Genomic DNA, 20752 nt, shown 5'->3' on the forward strand with positions numbered 1-20752 from the left:
ACAGTTTACAGAAAAACACAATCAGTTAATTGAAATACATTCTAAAATCAATTCATTCTAAAATCAATTCAGAATCAAATTAATGGCAACCATTGGGCTACAATTCTATGAGGATTACATACACACAAAACCTCAAGGAAAACTGTAGTTGACGCAAAACTGAACTGCTGATTGAAACTTATATATACAGAAACTTGTATATATACAGAAACCTATCTCCATAAAAATGTGATATAAGGGACATGGGTGGTGCTGTAGTCTAAACCAGTGTTTCCCAACCTTGGGCCTCCAGCTGTTTTTGAACTACAATTCCCATCATCCCTGACCACTGGTCTTGCTAGCTAGGGATGATGGGAGTTGTAGTCCAAAAACAGCTGGAGGCCCAAGGTTGGGAAACACTGGTCTAAACAACTGAGCCTCTTGGGCTCACTGATCAGAAGGTTGGCGGTTTGAATTCCTGTGACAGGGTGAGCTCCTGTTGCTCTGTCCCAGCTCCTGCCAACCTAGCAGTTGGCAGGACTAAAAGCAAGATGAACATCACAGCCCCACAGTCGCCTTTGACTGGACTTAACCCTCCAGGGGTCATTTACCTTTTAGCTTATACAGTGGTACCTCGGGTTACAGACACTTCAGGTTACAGACTCCACTAACGCAGAAATAGTACCTCGGGTTAAGAACTTTACTTCAGGATGAGAAGAGAAATCATGTGGCTGCGGTGCGGCAGCAGCAGGAGGCCCCATGAGCTAAAGTGGTACCCCAGGTTAAGAACGGACCTTTGGAACGAATTAAATTCTTAACCCGAGGTACCACATAATCTGTTCCGTAGGTCCATTTGTAAACCAAAAAGGTTTGTAACCCAAGGCACGCTTTTGCCAATGGGGCCTCCAAAAAAATTTTGTTCGTAATCCGAAAAAAAGGGTTGTAATCCAAAAGAAGGTTTCAAACTGGGACATACACTTCCGGGTTTGACGTGTTTGTAATCCAAAATGTATGCAAACCAAGACATATGCAAACCAAGGTATCACTGTAATGGATTGCCAGAAGGTCAGAAAAACAGTATTTTGAACATTGTACCTAGGCAAGGCTAGACCAGCTATTCTTAAAAGTTTGTCAAAGAAGCTCTGACTTAAAAGTATTCTGCCCCCACTCCCCCATGAGAATGAGCCCTGTTGTATTGCTCATTTAAACCCAAACTACCCCCTTGCTTCTCATTTGCTTTAAGGAGAAACATTTTTTAATGGATTCAAATAAAGGAAAGCCACTGCACATTGCTGGGAGTTCGATTTGTTGCTTTCCCCTGGAGCTTCTCGAGACTGAAACGGAAGTTGATTTCTCTGCCAAGTCAGGAATATTGGTTCTGCCGACTGACAAACGTAACAGCTGTGCTCAGATATAATAATAAGCCATTGTTTATCATTATGAGAACAAGCTACATTGAGCCCCGAACTTGCAGACTCCGGCTTCTTTACCATTCCCCACCATGGCTACAAGAAGAAGAACAGAAGCTTCTATTTCCATTTTAGATTGACTATAGTTTAGTGTTTTCAGTTTCATAAACAGTGGTTTGAAATTGGCCATTGTAGTGCGACCTCCATAGTTCATGCACTGGCAACTTCATGACTGGATTACTGCATTGTGCTCTGTTTGGGGCTGTCCTTGGCTTGGTCTGGAATCTCAGGTTGCTGCATGTGGCGTTTGCTTCCTAGGGTTGGTCATAAGGAAAGGGTTAAAATAGGTGTGATGTGATTGGCCAGTGAGAAGGCAAGGGGGGAATAAAAGGTAGAGTGGGAGGTTTTGAAAGTCAGTTGAGTTGAGAATTGAGGTTTGGGAGTTGAAGAAGGGAGAGTGGAGGTTTAGGTGTGGGTTGGTAGAGTTGTATTGTGAGAGAGTGAGAGGAATTGTTAGGTGGAGTCAGATAGATAGTTGGAATAATCAGTTTGGAGTTGTTAGGAACTAAGATTAAGAAACTGTCAAGAGAAACTAACTGAAACCATAAGCTTGTTCCTGCATTTAAAAATAAACTTGATTATTTGTTTACGTTAACAACTGAATGGACTCCGTGTGCCCCAATGAGATACGGGGTAGTGGCAGCGGAAAAAGCAATCGCAGAGGCGGCACAGGGTCAATAGACCGTCAAATGTCCGGGGGCCCTGTGTGTGATCGCCACAGTGCATAATGTGACAGCCTGACTAGAAATGGGAGCACATGGCCAACTACGACTGAGCCAGGTTCAAAGTCCTCAACTTTCTCTCCCAGGGTTCTTCAGATTGGAGTGTAAGCATTAAATGCCCGCCCCCATCCCCACAAAGCAACACACAACTGCAAAGACTCTAAAACATTTATTTACAGTGGTACCTCGGGTTACAAACACGGGTTACGAACGCCACTAACCCAGAAGTAGTTGCTCTAGGTTGCAAACTTTGCCCCAGGATGAGAACGGAAATTACGCGGTGGCGGTGGGAGGTGCCATTAGCAAAAGTGCGCTTCAGGTTAAGAACGGTTTCGGGTTAAGAACAGACCTCCGGAACAAATTAAATTCGTAACCCGAGATACCACTGCAGTTACTCCGTTGTGATCATAATAGGCAACATTGTATCTAAAAAGATCAGACATTTGCATGGAGATAGATCTGGAATAATTTCCATGTAAAAACAATAAGTCACATCTCAACATATGTTTAAAAAATATCCTGAGCTTATACTTGGAGGTAGCCATATATTGTTGCAAGCAATTGTAATGAAGTTTACACATGGAGGATAACATTAAATAAGTGAAGAGATGTCCCCTCTTTGTAAAAAAATAAAATAAAATGTCATCAAACAGCTCTTCCCAAGCACCCTTTGCCTCTGATGAGGTACTAGAATTTCTTTTAGATGCTTTTTAAAGGTAAGAGCTATTTAAAAGAGGGAAAGCCATTTAAAGGTGAAGTACTATGACAACTTAGTTCAGGTAAAGTATTCGCTTTCTGAAGTATTGGAGCTCTTCGCGATACTTCATCTCTAAAATATGCCACACATTTTTCTCTCTTTCTAAGGCAGAAGTAATCACTTCATTTGGCCTACGTTCCCCTTGAGCGTGCTCCTCCCTTTTACATCAAAGGAGCATAATTCACATAGAGTCTGCAAGGAGCGCATTTGCATAATATGCATTCAAATAAAAAGAAGAAGGTCCACCTTTCAAGTTGCAAGCTGACTGCACTGCCTCACTGTCTCGCAGTTAAAGATGTGCGGTGCAAGCCTGTATATGTCTACTCAAATGTAAGTCCTGCTGAGTTACTCCCAGGTAAGCGTGTATAGGATTGCAGCCTTAAATACAGACTTAATGGCAGCATAACGTTCTTCAGAGCCAAATCACTTCTGTCACAACAGAATACACACAAATCAAATTATTATCTTACTGGGTTTTCCAGAGAGGTATCCCTATTAATTTTCCCCTTTTATGGAAAAGCGAGGTTCAGCTGGCGCCTTTGTTATACACCTTTAGGATCCATGCAAAAACTTTCCTCTTTAACCAAGCCTTTGGCTGATTGACATCCGATGCCCTTTCGAAATGTGTTGGGGAGAGGGGATTATCAGGTTGTTTTTGTTTTTATTATGCATTTTGTGTCTTTATATTGTGATTTTATCTTGTGAACTGCCCTGAAACCTGCGGATATAGGGTGGTGTACACAGGGCCGGCTTATGCATAGGCGCAAGGGGTGTGCACACCCGGGCGCCAGGTTCTCAGGGGCACTGGGCCGAGAGTCCGGGGTCAAGATTTAGAGTCCGGGGATTGAAGAGCCAGGCCAGTCGACATCCGCTGTTGAGCCGAGCTGAGTCCGTTAGAGCACCACAGGCTTTTCTGCTGCAGGCGCTGAGGTGGCCGGCTGGCTTCACCCTCCTGTGCGCCTGGGATTGGTGGGATGCCAAGAGGCCCGCCCAGCACACACACATTGCTTACACGAGGCGTGCAGCTTCCCTCCCAAGCCTCTGTGGGAAATGCTCTCCTTCTGCAGTGGCATGGGAGAGAGTTGTGTGCCCCCCAAAAGCTCAACAACTCTGAGCTGTCCCCCTAAAAAAAGTTCAAGAACTTTGGCCTCCCCCCCCCCCAAAAAAATGGGGGCGCTGGACAGTTTTTTGCACCCCCACACTGCATATGCTAAAGACGGCCCTGGGTGTACAAATTGTTTTATTATTAATAATAATAATTTGCTCCAGGAAAGTAACAGCAAATTGATCAAAGTAGACTGGTCCATGCAAACGTATGCTGTGATAAATCTGTTAAGTGCCACAATACACTTGGGGAACAAGTCCCATCAGTGAAAGCCTTGCATGAAGCTTGTGCAATGGGACTTCCCCCCCTCCTCCACTCACCTCCGGTACCCCCCAAAATGGCTCTGATGAATTGGGAGAAGCACTAGAATCACATACCGTATTTTTCGCTCCACAAAACACACTTTTTTCTTCCTAAAAAGTAAGGGGAAATGTCTGTGCATCTTATGGAGTGAATGTGTGGTCCCTGGAGCTGAATTGCCCAGGGGCAAAAAGCAGATTGTGCTTTTTTTTTTTTTAGAAAGAGGGAAGGGGGTGTTAAAACAAAGCCGCTGAGCAGCTGATCGACAAGGGATTGGGAGGGAGATAAGGGACTCTAGAGATAAAGGAGGCTGCCTGGGAGGGGGAAGGTAAAAGCACATGGATCCTCAGGATTTTTGCACTGGGTCACCCCAAATTCACCATCAGATCACATAGCATGTCCATGGCTACAGCCTGCACCAAAAAAACCATGAGCCCACTGTTTCGTGGGGCCACAATGGTGCAAAAACGTGGTTACAAGGCACGGATCCACATGGATTCTCAGGATTTCTGCATTGGGATACCCCCAAACTCACTGTCAAATCACATATCATGTCTGTGACCATGGCATGAACCACAAAAATCATACATCCATTGTTTCTTTCAGAATATTTTTTTTCTTGTTTTCCTCCTCTAAAAACTAGGTGCGTCTTATGGTCAGGTGCATCTTACGGAGCGAAAAATACGGTATATGGTAGAAAAGGAAGGACCTTTCCATCTGTCAAGCTGCACTGTTTTTTGTTTGTTTTTGCTGAATCTAGACTAAAAACTGCTTCATCTTTTTTCTTCCCATGAATTGTTACGAACAGTAAGTGCTCTGTATCTGGCAGAGGGTTGCACTCAACTAACTTTTACTCAGAGCAGAGCACCTGAAATTAATGACCATGACTCATGTTGGTCCCTTAATTACAATGGGTCTAACTCTGAGTAAAAGTTATTTGAATACAACCCACTATTTCCGATAATACACATATTGGTGATGCTAGATTCACAAATGATGCTCTATTTCTGGGTCTTGGTCGAAACATCTACAATCAATGGTAGAAACAGCTCCAGGGATCATAATTCTCCTTCTACAGTAAGTAAATGGGGTCACCTCTGTCAGCATCCAGTGAACATTGGCTAGATCAGTGTGACTGAGGACTAAAGAAATTAATTTCTTAGATCTGTAGAGGCTTAAATAATTGTTTAATCAATAAACACAGTCAAAACAATGAATAGCTTTCATATAGCCATCAATAACAGCTCCAGGTCAGATGTTCGTAACTGACACATTTGTGATTTACTTCTCAACTGTTTAATAGCCTCGATAGGCAAGTTTTAAAAGGAGAAGACTGTATAATTTATTTTAGTATATTTAGATTCCACCTTTCCTTCAAGGAGTTTTGGTCAGCAAGCTTAAGGCACAGCCCAGATGTTTGACTAACAAATAATGACTGACCCAAGGTCTCCTGGTAAGCTTCTTATCTAAGTAGAGATCTTGAATATATGGAAATAAAACATAAAGGGGATTTCTTGCAAAATTAGGGGATTTAAAAATTAGCAGATGGAAATGCACAGCGCTGTACTCTCTGCACAGGCAAGTGGGGTGTCAGGCAGGATCGCCATATGTCTAGATTTCCCCTAGACTTCAGTGATGGATAATAATAATAATAATAATTTATTTATACCCTGCCCATCTGACTGAGTTTCCCCAGCCACTCAGGGCGGCTCCCAATCAAGTGTTAAAAACAACACAGCATTAAATATTAAAAACTTATTTCCTTGACATCTGATGGGAGGGCGTTCCACAGGGTGGGTGCCACTACCGAGAAGTCCCTCTGCCTGTTTCCTGTAACCTCACTTCTCTCAGTGAGGGAACCACCAGAAGGCCCTTGGTGCTGGACCTCAGTGTCCAGGCTGAACGATGGGGGTGGAGACGCTCCTTCAGGTTTACAGGACCGAGGCCATTTAGGGCTTTAAAGGTCAGCACCAACACTTTGAATTGTGCTCGGAAACGTACTGGGAGCCAATGCAGAAAACCACTATTTGACTATTGATTCAAAATCCTAAAATGTATGCTATATAATTGACTTTTTATTTCTATCCTCTGTATATCGTATTGTTGTTTTATTGCTATGGCCGATGGTTGACGCAAATAAAGATGCATTCCTTCATTCAATGACGGAAATGATGAGAAGTGGTGGTTTGTCCCGGCAACATAACTGAAAGCTCAACAACTTTGGGAATTTTCTTTATATATATATATAAAAAGGTCAACAATTTGTTTGTGTCTGGATTTCCACTTCTTGAAATCTGGCAACCCTATGTCAGGTAGGGAGAAGAATGGGAAGAGGCTGGTGGCAAGTGAAGAGACTGGAAGGACTAGGTAGTTCCATGTTACGCTGACTGCTTTTAGCATACCCATAGCAACAAGCTACTGCTTTTAAGGAACAGCTGAAACAGCACATCCCTTTCTGAAAACTGCACAATTAGATATGCATACCATTTCCTATTTATTTTTATTATTTTTTGAGAGGGGGAATATGGGCAAATTTCATCCACTGTGTGGAGGCAGGACAGAAAGGACTTTCCTGCACTCACAAGACAGTATATGGCACCCCCAATCTTTCAGTACCATGTGTCCCTCCCAGAAAAAGGTGGTATGGAAAGAAACAAGGATCAATTGCTTGTGCTAAGCCATGGAGAAGATGGGGAAATGGCAACTTGCTTCTATTGCTTTTTCTGTGGCTGTAGATTGCATCTCCTTCATGATATTTGCTCATTTGTGATTCTTTTCTGTTAGTTATTTTATTGTATTCATTCATTTTCAATCTATATTAATTGCTTATTTGAAAATGAAAATGAAAGTGACCTGCAATAACAGGCTTTACAGTGGTGCCTCGCAAGACGAAATTAATCCGTTCCGCGAGTCTCTTCGTCTTGCGGTTTTTTCGTCTTGCGAAGCACGGTTATTAGCGGCTTATCGGCTTAGTGGCTATTAGCGGCTTAGCGGCTTAGCGGCTATTAACGGCTTAGCGGCTTTAAGAAAAAGGAAACAAACTCGCAAGAACTCGCAAGACGTTTCGTCTTGCGAAGCAAGCCCATAGGGAAATTCGTCTTGCGGAACGACTCAAAAAACAGAAAACCCTTTCGTCTAGCGAGTTTTTCGTCTTGCGAGGCATTCGTCTTGCGGGGCACCACTGTACAAAACAAAAGCATAGGAAATAGTAATAAGAAGACTGTCGTAGCATTGGGGTGTCTGGGATCCTCCTCAAGCTTTTGTTTCTAAGATGGGATTCATAGAAAAAGAAACTGCTACAGCATTCAGTCCAGTCTCTTTGCTAAGTCAATGGCTTTCTAACTAAGTCTGTCAAGTAACTCCTCACATGTCTAAAGAGAACAGTTGACTGGTTGCCACAGAAACTAGTACAGTGGTACCTCAGGTTACATACACTTCAGGTTACATACACTTCAGGTTACAGACTCTGCTAACCCAGAAATAGTGCTTCAGGTTAAGAACTTTGCTTCAGGATGAGAACAAAAATCGTGTTCTGGCAGCGCAGCAGCCGCAGGAGGCCCCATTAGCTAAAGTGGTGCTTCAGGTTAAGAACAGTTTCAGGTTAAGTACGGACCTCCGGAACGAATTAAGTACTTAACCTGAGGTACCACTGTAGTTGGAAATGGATTGGCTGAATGGGGCAGGCCTTCCTCTCCCCGCTAGTTGGAAGTGATGTTACTGGTGGAATAGACCTGGAGCCAGTCTCATTTTGGTCTGAGCTGGGAAGAGACTCTGTGTTGTATGCAGAACTCTGCAGGAGCAGCCAATCAGGCTCCTGGATGAAGTGAATCAGCAACCTGATTAGCCTGCAGGAGCAGCCCAGAATTAGCCAATCACGCAGGGCCCACTGTGTAAATAATGTATATATAGCTAGCCATTTTGGGGAAAGTTTCATTCATTGTTACTATGAGCTGAATAAAGAGCATGAAATTCACACTCTACTCCGAGTATATTTCAAAAACTATATATCACAAAGACATCATAGTCTCCAATGACCTTCATTCTAACCTGAGATATGTTCTGGCATCCCTGAAAACTCTCACTGTTTGGAGGAGACTGGGGTGCACATAACAATACTATTCCAGTTCACAAAAGCAGAATAATCTAGAACTACAGTAGTCTATTTCATAAAACATAAGTATCATGGAGCAGCTGTCCAGGACATATGGCACCATCAAAAGAGCCTGTCTGGAAGAAACCTATTTCTGAGCTGGGGTCAGCTGTGTTTTCTTTTGTTTTCTTGCATTTCCAGATACTGAGTTGAATATGTAAAAATCAATGTCCTCATGCATTACATAGTAAATAAGGTTGAATGAAACGATTCTTAATAAAATGACAAAAGGGTCACTTTAAAAAAGTTTTTAAATGTGAAGTTGCTTCTGAGTCTCATCAGCACCAAAGTACCAGGAAGGAATACGGGATCAGAAATAGTATTTCAAAAGCAAATGATGAAGCAGAGGCAAAATCAATAATGATTTTCAACCTCTTGGCATTCCACTGTAAATGACAATCTTTAGATTCAGGGCAAGTCACAAAAACGCCGGCTCATTTCAAGGCAGAAGGTCTAAAATGAAAATGTCTCAGAGTTACTTTTCACAAAAAAACACCTTATTTCAACTTTCATCCTGATATTGACCAGGTGGTCCTCAAGACAGTTCCTCTGGGCAACAGGCCATGGATTTTCATGTTAATCAAACTTGGAAAGCTTCCTGTGAATCAACGATTCAAAGTCATGAGGTTTGATATCTTTTCCTAGCACTGAAGCTGACAGTGACCCATCCTTACTTGTAGAGAATTCAGAATCAATGTACAAGTATCTAAATTGAAGAATAAATCAAACACCCCAATATTAGCATCTTCTGGATCAAAGCAATATTGTAAGTTCTTTGCCAACACAAAGTTTCTTATATTAAAAGTATGCTGCCATACTGAAAAATATCCAGCCATTCTATAAAATTAAGACTCTCCAAAACCTAGTGTTTCTTAATTTAAGTATTACATTACTTTGAACCAAAACACAGGAGTAAAATTGTTTATCTGTATAATTATATGTATTTATTCTCATTCAGCTTTTTTATTTGCTCTTTTCCCACTAATCTGTCCTTACTTTGATTCCTTGCAAAACTCCTAATGCCAATAAAGAGCTCAATTTCCAGTCTTCCTCCCTACCTGCTGTTTACTTAAGTAGTACGTGAAGGATAGCATCAGCTACTTTTAATTTTCAAAACATGAGGACTTGAATGTGTGTCATGTCTTTGTGAAAGCTTTGATACTTTTATAATACAAAAAACAAAAATCCAGCATCATGACAGGGTCAAAGTACAGTTTGATGACAGATCCATGTGCCATATAAAATGAGGAGTGGAGTTTAAATACTTTCTCCCAGCTGTTGTTCCAGAGTCTGACCCCCAATACCTCTCACTTCCCCCTAAATTTGAGCCTGAGGGTTGTAACCAACAAAGTTGCTCCATTCCTGCAAGAATTTTCACAAGCTCAGTGGAACCTCCCTTCCCTCTCCTTCCCCTGCCCATCCCAACTCTCCTAAGTGGATTTGGGGCAGGGGGGCAGGCAGGGAAAGGAGATGGAGTTCCATTGCAGAAGTAGAAGTCCTTGCACAAACGGAATGACTTCACTGGATACAACCCGGAGCCTAAAAGTCAGCCGAGAAAAGTTCCTACAGGAGACGTGATGGGAAGTACCATATGAAGAGAACCATGTACACCCCCTTGAGATCTTTAGAAGATAAATATGGTATGTAAATGAAATAAATGAATAAATAAGCAATGGACAAAGGAGAGCTGTGTGCTTTCCACTGGTAATGGGGGAGCAAATTGGTTCAGTTCATATTTTAATAATTTTCACTTCACCAAACAAGGCATGCAACTATCCTTTCAAATTCACACTTTCCCAGATTTTTGGTTGAGAGAGAGGGGAATAGGTGCGGAAATGGGATGAAGTGGCTGGACTCTAGAACAACAGCTCTCTACTCTGCAGTATTTTGCTGCAGGTTCCACAGGTTTCAATGCTGTTTTAATACTGTCGCGATTTTCTGTCTCCATTATTAAGCATAGGTTTAATTATTCATTTAACAGACTCAGATTCCCACCCAGAATATTTAGTGACGGAGTAATCAGAGGGTTGGGTATATGTTTTCAATCAGATACCATAGGGAACAAAATCAGTTATTTTACAGGGATTGATAAAATAAACAGATTTCTCCTTTTCAGCTCAAATGCAACTTTGCATCAAAATTGGTTTCTCTGTGAGCTGCTGAGATGTGCATTTCAAAATGAAATGTCATTTTCTGTTATCCTATACTGATGCCATGCTTACTTCATTTTTGCTTTTTCATTATGAATCCATTATTGATTCCCAGGATTGTAAGTTCCTCTAGTCACATCAGGAAATGGAGCCCAGGTCGGGGCTTTGCTTTTGAAGGATCAGTAGATGGAGTCAGACACAGCTCTCAAGTGCGCTGCTCTGGGACAGAGTAAATATCTACAAAAGATGGCACAGTCAAAATCTGCCCACCACTAACCCTTAATCAGATCTTCTTTTTCGAAGGTCCACGTTGCGCCCAAGGCACTTTCCCTCCATCTGTAGGAGGGGTGGGGGTTGAGCCTGAGCAGTGCCCCCACGGTCATGCCACGGCCTGTTGGCCAATCGGGAGTGGTGGCATGATCGGGGAGCCTCTTTAAAGGCGGTGTCATGTCGCTGGGGCTTTACCTGGCTTCGCACCACCGAACACCTGCCCACCACCATAGCAGTTTAGGTGCTTGCTTTGGCCTTGCTCTGGACTTCGGTTGGTCGCCTGTTTTGGACCAGGGGCTGGGCAGGAATTTTTTCCACTTGGCAGATTGGCACTGGCCATTTGGTTTTTGCAATCTTTGCAACCTTGTAAGACTTGGTGCTTAGGCATTGGTTTAGTTAGGTGTGGGGGTAAGGAAATGCAGCCATCACCTGCCCCTCCAGGTACAAGGGTATTCTGGTAAAGGAATCCGTGGGTCTGGATCTCGTCCCGCCCACAACATCTCCCCTCTTGGAGGAGGAGAGGCTTTCTCCAACGCTGCTATTTGAATTTCATTGGAAGTCTCCAATTTCACCAGTGGGAAATTTCCTTGAAATGCAAATAGCAGTTTTGAGGAACAGACTTTTCCCAGGACCATGGCAAGATTAGAGTTTCCCAGCCCACCCAACTGTTTCTAAGCTGCTCGGGCTTTCCCCAAAGCTGCTATTTACTGTATTACTTTAATTTATTCTTATAATTAATGACAACTATGGGAGGTTGGCCCATAGTTTCATTGAAAAGGATCTTCTGCCCTCAGTGTAGCACCATTTGTAGGTTTTGGTGATCCTGCAATGGCCCTGGGAAATAGTTGCCAAACTTTATTCTTCTAGTAGACACTTAATATTTTTAAAATAAAGCATCTTCTCTTGAGTCCAAATGTCCAGCTTCATTGATGTATGCCAGCCATTCTAAAACATCTAATATCTTCAATAGTCTATTTTCAATCATCTTCTGTAGGTCTATGTTATACAGAGAGTGTGGGAGGAGTGAATGCATTACAACAACAACAAAAAACCACAACCCCAAACCCAACACTGTCTCTAGTAACTGGTAGGGTGTTATTTGTTGGCTATGCCTTGCAACAACATAATACCTTGCAAACAACTAAACCCGAGAAGCGCTATTCAACTACCATATTTTTCGCTCTATAAGATGCACCAGACCAGACGCACCTAGTTTTTGGAGGAGGAAAACAAGAAAAAAAATATATTCTGAATCTCAGAAGCCAGAACAGCAAGAGGGATCGCTGCACAGCAATCCCTCTTACTGTTCTGGCTTCTGGGATAGCTGCACAGCCTGCATTCGCTCCATAAGACGCACACACATTTCCCCTTACTTTTCAGGAGGGAAAAAGTGAGTCTTATAGAGCAAAAAATACAGTAAGTTTTACTCAGAGTACACCTATTGAAATTAATGGACCCAACATAGTAATGTTCATTAATTTCAATGAGTCTCCTCTGAGCAAAACAAAGTTGAATACCACCCATGGAATTAAATTGGCTAGAAGAGTAAATATAGAAACAAAACCTTTAACAGCAAAGGTTTGTATTGGTTAATCATCTTTCTATTGTGGTCCATTCTAAGAAGATCTATAGCATGAGTCATATTGGTAGCATGGGGGAGAGTATAGCATTCATCTTGATTCCTTTTTATTTTTCACATCAGTGCTCAAGTGTTTTGAGGCCATCTTGAGTGCTAGCCTTGTTTCCCTCGAGGTTTCAGTTCCATCTAACAAACAACTTCTGCAATTTGAACTCCCTAACCAACTGATTTCCTTTTTCCTTTTCCTTTTTGATGGCTTTTGATCTGATTTCATTTTGATGTAAATTCAGACCCATCATTCCTTATATATTTCTTAATACTGAAGATAAAGAAGATGATGACGAAAAGAAAGAAGATGTAGACTCTCTCTCTTAGTCAGTTACAGTTATTGATTTCCCCCCCTTATGATTGATTTGTAGATTCTATTGACTTTTTGCTAACTATTTGCAATTGTTGATCCCTTACAGGAGGGGTAGGCCCAATCAGCTCCAGTCAATAAGATCATTGGTCAGGGATGATGGGAATTCTAGTCCAACAACATCTGGAGGGCACTACCAGCACCAGATTTAAAAAAGGTAAAGGTACCCCTGCCCGTACGGGCCAGTCTTGACAGACTCTAGGGTTGTGCGCCCATCTCACTTAAGAGGCCGGGGGCCAGCGCTGTCCGCAGACACTTCCGGGTCATGTGGCCAGCGTGACAAGCTGCATCTGGCGAGCCAGCACAGCACACGGAAACGCCGTTTACCTTCCCGCCAGTAAGCGGTCCCTATTTATCTACTTGCACCCGAGGGTGCTTTCGAACTGCTAGGTTGGCAGGCGCTGGGACCGAGCAGCGGGAGCGCACCCCGCCGCGGGGATTCGAACCGCCAACCTTTCGATCGGCAAACCCTAGGCGCTGAGGCTTTTACCCACAGCACCACCCGCGTCCCTTCAAGCACCAGATTTAGGGTGGTGCAATTAACCAATATACACCTTTGCAGTTCCGCCCCAAAAGGACACAGAGCGGAGGAGGCACAAAGTTGAGAAGATTCATAATTGAGAAAATCCATTTGGGGGCATCAAATGTTGGTCTCGCACAGGGTGCCATATTACATAACATTACGAAGTCCGCCCTGGCACTGTGTTGACTACCCTTGACTTACATGATAGGTATTTAAAAAAAACACAAAAACCCTTTATTTTTTGTGCCACTCAGACCATGACTATGAATCTTATTTAACTGCTTACGAATTAGTTTCAGCTAAGACTGTTTCAAGCCCTGCATTAACATGGCCAGTAGCACTTCATTCTTCATTCTTGCCATGTAGATCATTGCAAGTCAGTAGAACATTACACATCACATTCGGGAGTCAGTGCCACTTATATGCTCAATCAGTTGACCTGCAGAATTGGGCATTTGTGCATGTGCAGCAGTGCCCACATGGACAAAGTTCTTGGTGGTAAGCATATCCACTAGATAGATAGATAGATAGATAGATGATAGATAGATAGATAGATAGATAGATAGATAGATAGATAGATAGATGATAGATAGATATCATCTTTCTCTATCTCTATATCAGGGGTGCCAACTTGAATAAAATATCGGGGGCAGGTAAGCCACGCCCCACATAATCAATCAGATGATACAGTGCAGACACACCATTTGAATGGCAATGCCCATCAACTTGAGGGGAGGGCGGCTCCCTCAAAAATTTTATGGGGGGGACAAAAGGAGCTCAACTCCTAGGATTTGGCTCCTATTATCTATATCAGCGATGTCATGCTGGCCACGTGACCCGGAAGTGTCTCCGGACAGCGCTGGCCCCCGGCCTCTTGGGTGAGATGGGCGCACAACCCTAGAGTCTGTCAAGACTGGCCCGTACGGGCAGGGGTACTTTTACCTTTTTTATATCTAGTGCACACACACACACACACACACACTTAAATGCATATTCCTTGTGTCTTGCAAAAATATGTGCTTATGAGTGGGTTATGATTTTCTGTCTTAGTACCTTGATCCTAAATATATGACTTAGAAGCAAGTTTCATGTTCTACGATTCCAGCATAACTATATTACGCTTGAAATGTGAAAACCAGAAACACTATTTTTTTTAGATACAATACACACATTAAACAAAATGAAAGCTAGATCAGCACAAAGGACAATGGCACCTCTAGCATACACAGTCCTTTTATATACATTTATATACATTTTGACTAGGCAAATATTTCCTACAGTGACATCTAAGAGGAAGCCGTCTTTTAAATAAAGCCATAGATGATTTCACTCTTGGATTATGGGATTTCCCATATGGATAGAGCCAATGAAGTGAAACAGTGCAGACATCAATTGATGTGTCTGGCACCAGATATTATAAAAAGATATTGAAGTGAGATTGAAGCAAAGCTGTTGTGAAGCACGACGTCTGAGGGTTTTCGAAAGTTCCTTCTCATGTTTAATGAAACTGATTAAATTGCAGTATCAGTGACAATTCCAAATTGCCAAAGCAGAAAAGCAACTACTTAGTATAGATTTTCTTCAGCTCTTAATGCCAGAACCATTCTGTTTAAGTGTCCATATGACAGCTACTGACTTGTCTATAAAGAAAAGTACTAATGCAAGTTCTCTCTAGAGTTGTTTTGCCTTACTGAACACCAGCAGACCTATTCATGCACTAAGCAGCGTACATCCCCTCTAGGATTAGAAAAGCATTCCTGCAAAAGATACCATCCCTATTCTCCTTCTGTGGCACGTTGAATGCTCAACACAAAATTGTAGGAATTTGAGGAAAATATGACACAATGCACAATTGTTATAGCTAGATTTAACAACGGGATTCATCATTTCTCCAAATACCAGACTGCTGCATGAACAAACACGTTGCATTACTTTCTGCTATATTAGCCTAGAATGTATTTCTAATGCCATGATTTGCCACAGGGAATGAATATTTGTTTTTCAACTGAGTCGCGCATCCATCTGCATTCCAGCCTCCTCCAACTTGGTGCTTCCTAGATGTTGTTGGACGCTTAACTCCCATCACCTTAAGCCAGGAAGGCCAATGGTCAGAGAAGATGGAAGCTGAAGTCCAAAACATTTGATAGGCACCTGGCAGAAGTTGGGAAACTGCTCAGGTTTGGAAACCGCACTTGTCTGATAGCATCTCTACAAGGGGCTCACTTGAAGCTCAGGTGTGAGCTGTATGGGCAGGGTGCAGAAAGACGCATAGAGAACCAGGCCAGCTCCTCTGCAAGTTAGATTAATAACAGCCTCTTACTCTCCCCCCCCCCTTGCACTAGTTATTGCATAATGTGCAATAAAATTGTGGCCTACTTTCAACCAATATACAAGCTTGGCTCTTTCTTCCTGTAGAACTATTTGCCCAGCTTTTCCTGGTGAGTTATCATCACCCTTCCTTTGCCACAATGCTAACTTCTCCGTGACTCTGGGGATTAAGTATTTGCTCATTTTTTCACACAAATCCACCTCCGTTACTGACCATAAACACAAAACATCCATGACAATGAGGACATCCTGTTTGGAACAGGAACAGGCTCATTGCACTCATTTCTGGGCAGCAAGCAGTGTGTGTGTATTTTCAAGGGGTGGACAGACTTCGTTTTTGCATATCTCATAAGCTTGGCATGAAATCTTATGTATCTGCCTTGTTGTTGTTGTTTAGTTGTTTAGTTGTGTCTGACTCTTCATGACCCCATGGACCAGAGCATGCCCGGCACTCCTGTCTTCCACTGCCTCCCACCAGTTTGGTCAAACTCATGTTGGTAGCTTTGAGAACCCTGTCCAACCATCTCGTCCTCTGTCGTCCCCTTCTCCTTGTGCCCTCCATCTTTCCCAACATCAGGGTCTTTTCCAGGGAGTCTTTTCTTCTCATGAGGTGGCCAAAGTATTGGCGCCTCAGCTTCAGGATCTGTCCTTCCAGTGAGAACTTGGTATCTGCCTTATCCTGAGTCAAATCATGGACCAGATCTACATTTAGATCGGGGGACGCGGGTGGTGCTGTGATCTAAATCACTGACCCTCTTTGGCTTGCTGATTGGAAGGTTGGTGGTTCAAATTCCCATGATGGAGTGAGCTCGCGTTGCTCTGTCCCAGTGCTGCCAACCTAGCAGTTCAAAAGCACACCGGTGCAAGGTACCGCTGTGGCAGGAAGGTAAACGGCATTTCCGTGTGCTCTGGTTTCTGTCATAGTGATCCATTGTGCCAGAAGTGGAAAGATGTCTGTGGACAAATGCTGGCTCCCTCGGCCTGAAAGCAAGATGAGTGCCGCAACCCCATAGTCGCTGTTGATTGGACTTAACTGCCCAGAGGAGTCTTCCTTTACCTTTATATTTAGATCAAAGTACAGTTTGATCTAAATGGCAATAACTCTATATAGTATTAAGAAGAGGACTTCCTCAGTCATGGCATAAGATCTTTTCACTATTAATTCTGTGGATTGATCCTTGAACTGTCTGGATCCAATGACACAATTTGGGTTGCTAATCCTACCTGCCAACATGCAAATGGACAAATCTTTGTTAATAACTGTTGCTGTTAGGACAGAGGAACTGTCCAGTACTAAGGTAGACCATTGATCCATCCAGCTCAGTATCGTCTATACTGAATGACAATAACTTTCCATGGTTTATGATGGGATGCATTCTCAGCCATATTTGAAGTTTCCAGGGATTGAACCACATGCCAAGCTCTATCACTGAGCTACCGCACTTCCACCAGAAATGCAACAGTGTCAAAGCATTACTTAATCATGGCTCTATAACTGAGCACATGGGTCTAAATGGGGATGAAGGACACTTCCATCAAGAAAAGGAGTTGCTGGGGAGCATATATGGATGTTGAACAAAGCTCAGAATCTTTGATTGCTTATGTTTGTTGAATAATATAAAGTAAAAAAAAGGGAAAGGGTACCCCTGCCCGTACGGGCCAGTCTTGACAGACTCTAGGGTTGTGCGCCCATCTCACTCAAGAGGCCGGGGGCCAGCACTGTCCGGAGACACTTCCGGATCACGTGGCCAGCGTGACGAAGCTGCATCTGGCGAGCCAGCGCAGCACACACGGAAACGCCGTTTACCTTCCCGCTAGTAAGCGGTCCCTAATTATCTACTTGCACCCAGGAGTGCTTTCGAACTGCTAGGTTGGCAGGCGCTGGGACCGAACGACGGGAGCGCACCCCGCCACGGGGATTCGAACCGCCGACCTTTCGATCGGCAAGCCCTAGGCGCTGAGGCTTTTACCCACAGCGCCACCCGCGTCCCTCAATATAGAATAATATAGGACCAAGCAAAATGTTGCAATACATTTTCTTTTCTACCGAGTGCTTGTTCTTGTATTGCACACTTTGCTTTTATGTTGCAAGAATGGTTTTGCTGTAAATAAGTACATTTTATATCAACAAATTATGTATTCCCATTTGAGTAAGTTGCCATGTTGATGACCCCACCGTTTCTGTGACTTCCTAAACTCTGCACACCATGACAAGGACTCCAGATTCCATAACGGACACACTATTTCAGTCCACTTCTGCCAACAGGTCCAGATGTGCTTAGGGTACAATCTGGAATTACTTTTTTTAAAAGGTAGAATAATGAATTATTGTACTTTTCTGTAAACCAAGCCTCTTGCACAAGGAGAGCCTTGTCTCTGGGCTTGGTGTCAATTTCCGCATGCAAAATTCTACCGCAAGGTCAGAAACGCCTCCTCTTTGATTAAAAGACACCTGCCGCACATGAAAGGGCGTATTCAAATGCAACCTTGCAAATTAGACAACAGCAATAACAACCAACCCTTGCTTCTTACTTAGATCTGGAGCCATCCTCTTGGGTAATAAAAAAAATACAATTTACATATCACTAGCCAGATGTGCGAATGCTTGCCCTGATTAGTGCATGTGTGAAATAACTAGATGAGATGCCAGTGAAACAGTACTGTTTTTATCTTTTGAAGACATCCTTGCTCAAACAAGAATTGTGTGAATACCTTACAGGGGGATATTGTGCAAAACAATGGGCAACACCGTGCATCAATGGGACAGTCCACTGGCATCATTACAAAGAACTATAAAATCCGCTGTGCTTTTTGGCAAGTGCCGTGTCAGTACAGCATGGTAAAATAATGTGAACTGGGAGCTGCATATACAGATTCAGAAAAGAGCTGAAATAGCCCTATTCATGTCTCAGATGTGAATACTACACTACCAAATTTGGCTGCTGCTACAGAAAGGATGGTTTAAATGTGCACTTGGCAACTGTATGCACCATCTGGTGAGAAGGCTGTAATCCCTTTTCATCAGATAAAAGACTGGTAACCATCACCCATAAACCTGAGTCTAGACTACTGAAATGAGCTCCTTTTGGGGTTGCTCTTGCCAACTGTTCACAAGTTGCAGCTGGCTCAGAGCAAAGCGTCTCCAGCATCTGTGGTGGCTTCATACTGCCTTCCATCCAGGAAAAATTAAAGTGTTGGTTCAAAGTTTTGACCCATAAAGTCCCAGAAACCTTATACACAAAAGGCCTTAGAACAGGCATAGGCAAATTCGGCCCTGCAGGTGTTTTGGGACTACAACTCCCATCATCTCTAGCTAACAGGACCAGTGGTCAGGGATGATGGGAATTGTAGTCTCAAAACATCTGGAGGGCAGAGTTTGCCTATGCCTGCCTTAGACATTACTCCATCCCCTAGATTCCCTTGTGCTATTCAATAAGCTTAACCTGTTAACTAGTAAACGTGTTATAGTTGCAGAAATATGTTCTCAATGGCTCACAACTACATAGCTCCTTCCCACGGACACTTGCCAGACCTGAACACCTTGGTATGTGGGATTATACTCATGTTATTGGGCTACATCTCCCATCTCCTTTGATCACTGGCCATTCTGGATGAGCTGATGAGAGCTGGGAGTCCAATAACATATGGAGGACTACAGGGGAGTCGTGCTACAATTGTCACTTTGAGAGCTCTGCAGCTGAGCAGCATTTTGAAGATGCATCATCGTCACCAGGAAGAGGGACATGAACAGGGGTCAGCAAACTTTTTCAGCAGGGGGCCGGTCCACTGTCCCTCAGACCTTGGGGGGGGGGCATGGACTATATTTTGAAGAAGAAGAAAAAGAACGAATTCCTGTGCCCCACAAATAACCCAGAGATGCATTTTAAATAAAAGCACACATTCTACTCATGTAAAAACACACTGATTCTGGGACTGTCCGTAGGCTGGATTTAGAAGGCGATTGGGCCGGATCTGGCCCCAGGGCCTTAGTTTGCCTACCCATGGACAAGAACCTATATTAGTAGAACATCTTTCTTTCTCAGAGCTGCTAATGGGGTAAAAGTCCAGTTACATTTGCAATAATGATTATTTCGAGTATAAAAATAGTTTTGTTTAGTTTTTTTAAAAAGTAGTTTTAAATAAAAAAATAAATAAATAAATAAGGTGACACTTTTCCTAACACTTAATGCTTCGAAAAGCTTCACCAGATGAACTTTTATTTCCTCCCACATCCTTCCAACTCCCCACATGCATTAATGGGGAATCACTCAAATGCTAATGTGCATAGCATGTTTCCCCTAACACACACATGTTAGCTGTGCATTGTGCCAGCATACAAAGAGGCTTTAAGTATGTATCAATATTTACACACAGAGAGGTGTATCCTGGCCCACTCAAGATCCCCTCTGTGTAATGGATCTCCGTCTTCATATTCACCGTACAAGTAAAACCCATTATTGTGAGTGTCAACTATAAAGGCAATGGGTGTTTGGCCACTGGGTGCAGTAGGGATGGAACTATCCCCACTGCACCCAGTGGCTAAACTCTATGTGGAAAAAGGAGAAACAATTTTTTTTATTGAACTCTCCTCAGCTTTTCTACCTTCCTCCTTTGGATCTACATACTTTTCTAAGGTAGCCATGTTCACCACTACTCTCAAGGGAACAGCGAATGGAAGGAGAGCTCAAATGCTCCACAGCCACCAGGGGAAGTCCACCAGGGCCATTATAGCACCCAAAGATGCCACACTGGCAATCCTGGCTTAGTTGGCTTAGGGAGGTCTTAAAAGTCCACCCTTGAGAGCTCTGGAGTCCACATTCAAGTCTGCCTCTGAAAAACTGTGGTCTAAACCACTGAGCCTTGGGCTTGCCGATCAGAAGGCCGGCGGTTCGAATCCCCGCGACGGGGTGAGCTCCCGTTGCTTGGTCCCAGCTCCTGCCAACCTAGCAGTTTGAAAGCATGCCAAAAAGTAGATAAATAGGTACCGCTCCAGCAGGAAGGT

General features: G+C 43.2%; 1 protein-coding gene across 3 annotated transcripts in view; it reads right to left on the reverse strand.

The window, feature by feature from the left end:
* The window catches only part of LOC114606418 (contactin-associated protein-like 4), a 278819-nt gene that overhangs the window by 177783 nt on the left and 80284 nt on the right, over positions 1-20752 (reverse strand). The window lies entirely within an intron of this gene.

Source organism: Podarcis muralis, chromosome 11 (genome assembly GCF_964188315.1).
Source record: "Podarcis muralis chromosome 11, rPodMur119.hap1.1, whole genome shotgun sequence".
In the NCBI taxonomy this organism is placed as follows: domain Eukaryota; kingdom Metazoa; phylum Chordata; class Lepidosauria; order Squamata; family Lacertidae; genus Podarcis; species Podarcis muralis.